The sequence below is a fragment of the Elephantulus edwardii genome, unplaced genomic scaffold (genome assembly GCF_000299155.1).
Source record: "Elephantulus edwardii isolate Elephantulus edwardi_28Jun2011 unplaced genomic scaffold, EleEdw1.0 scaffold00026, whole genome shotgun sequence".
NCBI lineage: Eukaryota > Metazoa > Chordata > Mammalia > Macroscelidea > Macroscelididae > Elephantulus > Elephantulus edwardii.
In genome coordinates, this window is record NW_006399776.1 from 22,390,145 (window position 1) to 22,399,909 (window position 9,765).

Here is a 9,765-nt window from a genome sequence, read left to right on the forward strand (position 1 = left end):
AATACTTTTTCCCAGTCAGTGGCTTCCCTTTTTACCCTACTGGAGAAGTTTTTGGATGTGCATAGGGATTTGAGTCTTAGAAGGTCCCATTAATGAACATTTACAGAGATTTTGGGTTTTCATCCCTCCATTGTTGCACTGTTTTCTCTACCCTCCTCCCCAGTTTGTTTTTCTTCCCCCCCCCCATGTCTGCTTCAACCGTCCAATTGCCACAGTGCTCGTCAAAGCCAGCCCTGATCAATCTCCCCCGTCAGTGTGTCCCTCGCCATTCCCCATCACCCCTCTCTGAGAGAGACTTCACCCTGAATCACAAGGAAAAGGGGATGGCGCACTCTTCCAGACACCTCCCGCTGAAAAGGGACGCTGCAGGCCCCAGGGTGAAGACCCTCTTTCACCACTCCAAAGGGCCCCTTTGGCAGTAGGAAACACATAGACTTTCATGGAGATCGATTTTGGAATTTAGATGTACTGCCATCAGTTGTGCTTAGCCGTACATGTTCATATCCTCGAAGACGTATCATGGAGGTGTTGCAAGGGTGGAAGGATTCTGAGCAGGTTGCCTTCTGTTTGAAGTTCTGAAAAAAAATGAAACAAAAAAAACCCCTCAAACAATAAAAACACAAGAAACTAATCAAGGACATTGTCTATGTGCTATGTCTTTGTGCCAGTTATAATGTCGCTCCATGATCTATCTGTCCTCTACTCATTGGCAGAACCCTGGTCTATATTCTCTCTCCTTCTACTCTCCTTTAGGTATTCTTTATCTTGATTTTTGTTCCTATCTACCTCTGAATCTAGACTACCAAGAAATTCACTAATTAATTCCCAACCTTTTAATTCTTGATGTTCATGGGAATCACATTTGTGATATATTGCACTTGTATTCTGTAAAGAGATGGGTAACTTTCTCAACTACCTGAGCTCATCTTGGAACAAAACTATTAGACTGCAGAGATCGCTTTTGCAGAGTACTTATGAATCAAACAATATTTAGTCTCGAAATAAGCTCGCGAAGAATAGCTCTAGTTATATCCTCAGAAGCTGATAAACCATTCGTATTCTTCAACAGTTACCAACAAATGTTAGATAAGAATGTTAGAGTTTGTGGAATTACTTTAGGCTGTGTATCCTAAACTAAAATGAAGGCTTATGTATTTTTATAAAAGGTGACGTTTGAAAAATTCACTATTTTATCCTCCCTGCTAATGCCAGCAAAGGAGAGGAAGACCCCAATGAGATGGATTGATGCTGTAACCTCAGCAATAGGCTCTAGTGTCTAGTGTTTCACAGATGATGGGGCTGACACAGGAGAAGGCAGGTTTCAGAATGGCTCTTCACAGGATCGCTATGGGTTGTACTCCATTAGACAGCATCTAACAACAACTCATGTCACTTTCATTCTTCTGATGACCTACTACTCTGTTATTGTTAGGTGCCATCAATTCAGCTCAGTCACAGTACTCCTATGTGCAACAGAATGAAACAGCCCAGTCCTGCATCATTCTTATCATCTCATATATGCCTAAAACCATTGTTGAGGTCACTGCGTCAATGTATCTCTTTTAAGGGCCTTCCTCTCCTTCATTGATCCTCTACCTTTCCAAGCACACTGTCATTATTCTCCAGAAATCAGCACCTTCTGACAATATGTCTAAAGTATGTGAGATGAAATCTCACAATCTTCCCTCTAAGAAATTCTGGTGGTGTAAAGAGATAGATGTACTGCTAACCTTAAGGTGGTGGTCTTCCTTATTCACTATCTGTCTAAAATACAGTAAAAATAAAAGGAGAGATCATAAAGTTATAAAAGATGCAGAGCAAAGCTTCATTCATTTAGAAAAGAAGATGTCATGGAGGAAATGCATCTTTTGAGGAGACAAGAATAAACAGGATCTTCTTCCATTTAAAGGAAGACAAGAATTTGAAAGATTGCCAATTCCGAACTGAAAAGTTGTCCTGGGCAAAAGTGGAAGTACATGAAGATGGATAAGAGATCAAAGAAATAAAGCACCTATTATATCTAGACTGGAAGTAGGAGTGGCATCCACTTCCAAAATGGCTTGCCTCCGGAAACTCTATGTACGAACAGTGCTCAGGCTGTTTGTTCATAGGGTCGCTATGAGTCGTCTACGACTCGATGGCATTAAACAACAACAAACATTATATCTAGAATGAAAACTTTGTAGCAAGATGCAATGAGAAGTGATCCTGAACTATAATTTGGGAACAGATCCTTTATAATCTCGAATACTATTTTCTTACCAAGGAAATTTTACTTATTTAGCTAATACTTGAACTGTTCTTTTTTAATTTGTGAGAGTTGTGATTTTTCTCTAGATTTCCTTTAACGTTTGTTAGCATAGTAAGCCTGTGAAAGTGAGAACTTGTGTAAGGCAGAAATCTGTCAGAAAAGGAAAACTCAAATGTGTTCCACTAATAAAGACCAACAGAAAAATGGCAAGATTGCACCCTGAGAAGGCAGAAAACTTGTGAACTCTGAAGGTTGAGGCAGTGCTGGCTTTCACAGGATTCATTATATTAGTTAAAAGCCACAGACCTAACTAAAATCAAGCATCAAGTAGATTCTGATACATACAGACCCTCCATTAGGTTTCCCAGACTGAAAATCTTTACAAGAGGAGATTGTCCACCTTTCTCCCATGGAACACTTGTGGATTCCAGCTGGGGGTTAACAATCTACTATGCTACTCATTTCACCATCACAGCACTCAAAAGCTTCAAAGATTCAAGCCATCTTCTAATAGCAACAGAGCTTCCATTCATTTAAAGTCAGTTCACCTTAGGATATAGACCTGGTAGTGAATAAGTCAAATAGAAAGGATGTCAGCATGAAAAATATTAATAATTTCTGTATAAGAACACACAAAAGTATTGAAAATTTTTGCTAGGGGCAAGAGAATAATTAAAAAATCAAGAACAAGAGTTTAGTCAAGAACAACATATGAAAAAAAAAAAAGAACAACGTATGAGTTGATTTTTATTTTTAAGTCTTACTTGGTCCAGTACACAAAGCAGGAACCCAAAATGAAATGGCTCCCAGCTGAGTACTCAGTGGTGGTAAGATACATTTTTCATATAAAAAACTTTAGAGAAAAAAAAATCACTTCAGCCCCAAATATATTATTAATTCTTCTTTCCTTGCAGACTCAGGCTGGCCTCAGATGCTCAGAGCATCACAGGTCCTGATGCTGAACACCTCTGAGAAGCCATCCCAGCACAGGTCCCAGGAGCCATGAGGAACAGCACCACTGTCACCGAGTTTGTCCTGCTGGGCCTGTCAGGGGCCTGTGAGCTGCAGATGCTCATCTTCCTGGGCTTCCTCCTCACCTACCTCCTCACTCTGCTGGGGAACCTCCTCATCGTGGTCATCACCCTCCTGGACACACGCCTCCACACAGCCATGTACTACTTCCTCCGCAACTTTGCTGTCCTGGAGATCTGGTTCACCTCTGCCATTTCCCCAAGATGCTTACCAATATCCTGACTGGCAGTAATACTATCTCTCTCCCAGGCTGCTTCTTACAGAGTTTCTTATATTTCTTTCTGGGCACTACAGAGTTTTATCTCTTGGCAGTGATGTCTTTTGACAGGTATGTGGCTATCTGTAACCCCTTACGTTATGCCACCATCATGAACAAGAGGGTCTGTGTCCAGTTGGTCCTTTCTTCTTGGATGGCAGGACTCATTCTCATAAGTGTTCCAAGTGTAATCATATTGCAACAGCCATTCTGTGGCCCCAATATCATTAATCATTTCTTCTGTGACAATTTTCCACTCCTGGAACTCATATGCGCAGATACAAGTCTGATAGAACTTCTAGGCTTTGTAGCAGCCAACTTCAGCTTACTGGGCACTCTGTCTGTGACAGCCACCTGCTATGGCCACATCCTCCACACTATCTTGTGCATCCCTTCAAGCAAAGAGAGGCAGAAAGCCTTCTCAACCTGTTCCTCCCACATCATTGTTGTATCTCTCTTCTATGGAAGTTGCATCTTCATGTATGTCCGGTCAGGCAAGGGTGGCCAAGGGGAGGACAGGAATAAGGTAGTGGCCCTGCTTAACACTGTGGTGACCCCAATGCTCAACCCCTTCATTTATACCCTGAGGAACAAACAGGTGAAACAAGTGTTTAGGGAGCAGGTGAGCAAGCTCTTCTCATAAAGCTGTGGACTATAGAGGCTGAAGCAAATATTCCCAGACAAGATTAGGGAGTATCAGACTTTTACAAGGAATTCAGCCCTCCCCTTCAGAAGAAAGCTCACATGGCATTTCTTCTGTAGTAGCAACAGCATCAGCCAGTATAAAATCAGCAAAAATTCAGACACTGTCTTGTTGCTCTTGGCATATTTTATTAAATATAAAATTTGAATATTTATGTTCATTCCTTCTATGCCAGTCTCTTACCAACAAAATAGACACTCTTTGAAGACAGAAACTAGCTCTAAATTTCACCATAAACCTAAGCATCAGTAGATAGATTGATTATTATGAAACACAGGACTGAATTCTTATTCACTGCTTTGTGTCTCAAAGACCCTCAGTGGAAAAGAGAACAGTTGCCTGTTAGTATCATTTTCATTTCACACCTATAGTCTTGTTACAGAAACAGATTAGCAAGAAGAAAAATGAAACCCCAAGGCTAATTGATTATTATTTAGCATATAAGCAATTTACACTTTTTGAGGATTAAAGTTCATACAAATCCTTCATTCTTGTTGATAAAAGCTACTAGCTGTATTAACTTAGATAAGTCACTAAAATGAGCCTGGGGTTTCTCATTTGTAAAATGGTAATAGCAATGTCCATCCCAAAGGATTATTATCAAAGTCAACTGAGATATTGTACATAAAGTTACTTAAAGAGTGTCAGTATATAATAGCTCTTCTGTAAATGGTGATTCCTTCTTTCACTCTCGATTTTGACACATCTGTTATGAACAAAAGGATTTTGAAGAATTTATATTTAATAAGGACTTCAACAACAACTGACATACATCTATGCTCACTGTAGCATTGTTTACAATAGCAAAGAGTTGGAGACTACCCACGCATCCATCAATGGATGAAGAACTAAAGAAGTGGTAGAACATTCACACAATGGAGTATTATGTATCATTGAAAAATGATCAAGAATTTATGAAATACAGTACAACATGGATGAATCTAAAGCAAATTATGTGAATGACATAAGTCAGCAAAAAAAGGACAATTCTGGAATAAGATCATTAATATAAAAAGTTTACAAGCAGAATCAGTCTTGGAGGTTTAACAGGCATAAGAACGGAGACGGGGGAAAGGAAGCAAAAATTAATAGTTGAGTGAAAGAAAAGGGCACATACAATGAGAGTTTGATGAGATATCACTTTTTAAATGTCTAAGAATGATGGAATGAAAATTAAATAAGATTGTAAACTTTCGCTCAAAAATAAGTTCAAATTTAAAATGTTACATTTAATCTTACATATATTATTCAATCTTTGAAATTAATTATTAAGGTGTACAAAATAAACAAAATCATGTCGGCAAATAAACATATTAAATGTCTTTGTTATTAAATGGCATCTACTCAACTTCGATTCACAGAGACCTATGAAAAGTAGATGTGACTCTTGCTCTATTCTGCACTATCCTTGTTGTTATGTGCCATTGAGTCACTTGCGACTCATAGTGACCCAATGTACAAGAGCCCTAAACCCTGCTCTATCGTGAGCCAACCTCACCGTCTCTGACACACTCACTCCAACCACCCCAATCACAGACTTGATCCATCTCATCGAAGGTCTTCCTCTCCTGTGCTGTCCGCCCACTCTCCCAAACATGGTGTCCCTCTCCAAGGACCAGTCCCTCTTTGCAATGTGCCCAAAGTATGTCAGACGAAGCATCAGAATCCTTGACTCCAAGGAGCATTCTGGTTTCACCTTCTCCAGGACAAACCTGCTTGTTCTCCTAGCAGTCCATGGTATATTAACACTCTTCTCCAGCACCACAGCTCAAAGGTATCAATTCTCTTTCTATCATCCCTATTCACTGTCCAAATCTCCGATGCATAGCACATAATTGCGAAGACTATAGCCTGGATCAGGAGCACCTTAGTCTCCAGCCTGATGTCATTGCTCTTCAGTACTCTTGAGAGGTCCCTCACAACTGACTTTCCCCAGTGCAATTCATCTCTTGATTTCCTGGCTGCTTGTACCAAGAGTGGAGCCAAGCAAACTAAAACTGTTAACTATCTCAATCTCTTCAGCATCCATACTGATGGTGTCAATTGGTCCAGTGGTAAGAATCTTTATTTTCTTGATGTTGAGCTTCAATCCATATTGAAGGCTGCAGTCCTTGACCTTCTGCAGCAAGCGCTTCAGGTCCTTCTCAGTTTCAGCAAGCAAGGTTGTGTTATCTGCATAACACAGATTGTTGATGAGTCTTTCTCCAATCCTGATGCGCACTTCTCCTCATACAGCCCAGTCTCCCAGATAATCTGTTCTGCATAGAGGTTGAAAAAATATGGAGATAGTACACATCCCAGGCATACATCCTTCTCCATTTTGAACCATGCTATACAACCATAATAAGCAAAAGAGCATTGTACTGGTACAATGACAGACACACAAACAAACTCTTCAATAAATGATGCTGGCAAAACTGTACTGCTACCTATAAAAGCTGAAGCAGGATCCACATATCACATCATACACAAAAATCAAGTCAAGGTGGATCAGAGACCCAGGGGTAAAGCCTCAGACCATAAATATCCTAAGAAAAAAAATGAGACCCCAAGTTTAGAAGGCCTCGCCTATGATATAAATAGTGTGGCAAATACAGCCAGAAATGCACAACCAGGCAAGGGTATCAATAAATGGGACCTTCTAAAGATTAAGTCACTGTGTGCATAAAAAATTATTCTCAATAGGGAGAAAAGAAAACCTGTTGACTGGGACAAAAAACATTTGTCAATGACATCTCACACAAGGGTATCATAGCAAAAGTTTACAGAATACTATAGGGCATCCACAAGAAAAAGACTGATAACCCAATTAGAAAATGAGAAAAAGACATGGAAGGACATTTCAAAGAGGAAGATACTAGGGCTTCTAGAGTTCTTCCAAGCTTTTCTCTGATGTTGTTTATAATCCTTAGTTTTAGTCCTGGGTCCTTGATGCACTTTCAGTTGTTTTTTGTGTATGGTGTGAGGTGTGGGTCTTGCTTGAGTTTTTTGCAGATAGTTTTCCAATTTTGCCTACACCATTTGTTAAAGAGGCTTTCATTTCCCTACTTAACTGATTTTATTTCTTTGTCAAAAATCAGTTGACCATAGTTAGGTGAGCTGATTTCTTGGTTCTCAATTCTACTCCATTGATCTATGTGGCTGTCACTATACCAGTACCATGCTATCTTGTCCACCACGGCTGTGTAGTAGGATTTGAGACCAGGGAGTGAGATGCCTCATACATTGCTTCTCTTTGTCAGGAGTGCTTTGCTTATTCAGGGTCTCTTTCTATTCCAGATGAAATTGGAAATCGCTCTTTCCATCTTGTTGAAGAATGGAATTGGTATTTGTATTGGGATTGCTTTGAACATGTAGATTGCCTTTGGTAGAATTGTCATTTTCACAATAATGAGTCTTCCTATCCATGAGCATAGTATATTCTTCCAATTCTCCAGGTCTACTTTTGTTTCTTGTGGTAATGTCTTGTAATCTTCTTTGAATAGGTCTTTTGTGTTTCCAGACACTGCACCAAAGAAGACATTCAGATGGCAAACAAACACATGAAGAAATGTTCAAAATACCTAGCTCTAAGAGAGATGCAAATCAAAACTATGAGATATCATCTCACCCCAGTAACAATAGCAAAATTTAACAGAACAGCAAACAACAAATGCTGATGAGATTGTGGAGAAACTGGAACCCTTATTCACTGTTGGTGGGAGTGTAAAAGGGTGCAACCACTATGGAAGGCTGTATGGTGCTTTCTCAAAAAGTTGCAAATAGAAATACCATTTGACCCAGCAATTCTACTACTAGGAATATACCCTAAAGAAACCATAATTGCCACCCAAGCAAATATATACATACCCATGTTTATTGCAGCTTTGTTCATAAGAGCAAAGAGATGGAATAAACCCAAATGACCATCAATAAATGAATAGAGAAGTTCATATATTCACACAATGGAATACTATACAGAGCTGAAAAACAAGGAACTCATGCAGTATTATTCAAAATGGGTGACCCTGCAGGACATTATGCTGAGTGAAATATCTGTCACAAAAGGACAAATACTGCATAATGCCACTGTTATAAAACAGGACTGGCACTGGGGAGTGGAGGAAACTAAGAAAAGAGGAGGTAAATAATGAACACGGCAATGGAACAGATGAGGGTAAGAATTGTTTAAAAGGAATATATGATTAGGCATTATCTGTAACACAACGGACCAGAGGGATAGAGAGGAAATGATGCAACAATGAATTAATTTTTAAAAGATAAAATAGCTGGGGGTGGGGGTAGAAAGGAAAAATGTATAACAATGAATGAATGGAAGCCCAAGTTTTCTGTAAACTTTCATTAAAATCACAATAAAATATTATATTTAAAATCCTAAATAAAGAAAAGAAATGAACAAAAGACAATGAGGAAGACATTCAGATGGCCAACAGATACCTGAAGCAATGCTGAAAATCGCTGGTAATAAGACAGATGCAAATCAAAACCTCAGTGAGATACTGTCTCACACCAGTAGCCAGGCACAGTTTAACAGGACAATAAGTATTAAATACTGGAGAAAACGTGGAGAGATTTGAACTCTCATGCACTGCTAGTGGGATTGTAAAATGGTACAATCTCTCTGGAAGGCAGTATGGCATTTCCTCTAAAAGCTGAACACAGACATTCCATATGACTTAACTATTCCACTTTTAGGAATATACCCTAAGGAAAATAGAACGAGACACAAACCAAAATTTGTACACCAATGTTCATAGAAGTACTGTACCCAATAGCAAGAACATGGAAAAGGTCCATAAACCAAAAACTGGATTAAGAAAGTATGGTACATTCACACAATGGAATATTATGCAGCACTTAGGAGCAAGAATTTAGAAAAATACTTTATAAATGGGAGAGTCTAGAGAGCATTATGCTAAGCGAATTAACTTGGGCTCATAAAGACAAATACTGTATAAGATCATTCTGCAAAAACAGAAGGAGTGAATTAGTAAGATGTGTATGGAATCCAAAGAGAGGAAAAGGGAGGAGGGAGGGAAGCTGAGGGTGGTGAGGGAGGAAATAATGGGGCACAGAGTTTGGATCCAGGGGGAATCTAAAATGATGGGGTAAGAGTGGGCATAGGTCTTTGGTGATTAATTTTATAACACACAATGTATGGGAATTATTATAAGAAATACAATGTGTGCCCAGTCAGTGGTGTGGCGGTCTGCGGTCACCCCACTGCCATGAGCGCAGCTGCCGGTTGAGGCCCTGCAGTAGTAGCTAAAGATGTAACAGAAGAATCAATAATAGAAGATGACAAAAGGAGAAATGATGGAAGGGTCTATGTTGGCCTCCCATCTGCAGCTGTCAATATGGTGGCCAATCAAACAAAGCCTGTGTGAAAATGCAGAGACGGTGATCATGACTGAACTGTAAAGAGTTCTTGTCATCAGCTTGCAAATCAAAATTCAGAAGGAACCTGACGCCATGGACATTGAACTGCACACAGACATTCCCAGGTAAATTCTCAGCAGTCCT

At 39.5% G+C, this 9,765-nt stretch overlaps 2 pseudogenes; one reads left to right on the forward strand and one right to left on the reverse strand.

Annotated features, from left to right (window-relative positions):
* The window catches only part of LOC102852857, a 17,343-nt pseudogene extending 14,254 nt beyond the window's left edge, over positions 1-3,089 (reverse strand).
* A 164-nt stretch (positions 3,090-3,253) lies between these two features.
* On the forward strand, positions 3,254-4,182 carry LOC102853275 (annotated as a pseudogene).
* Positions 4,183-9,765: the final 5,583 nt, after the last annotated feature.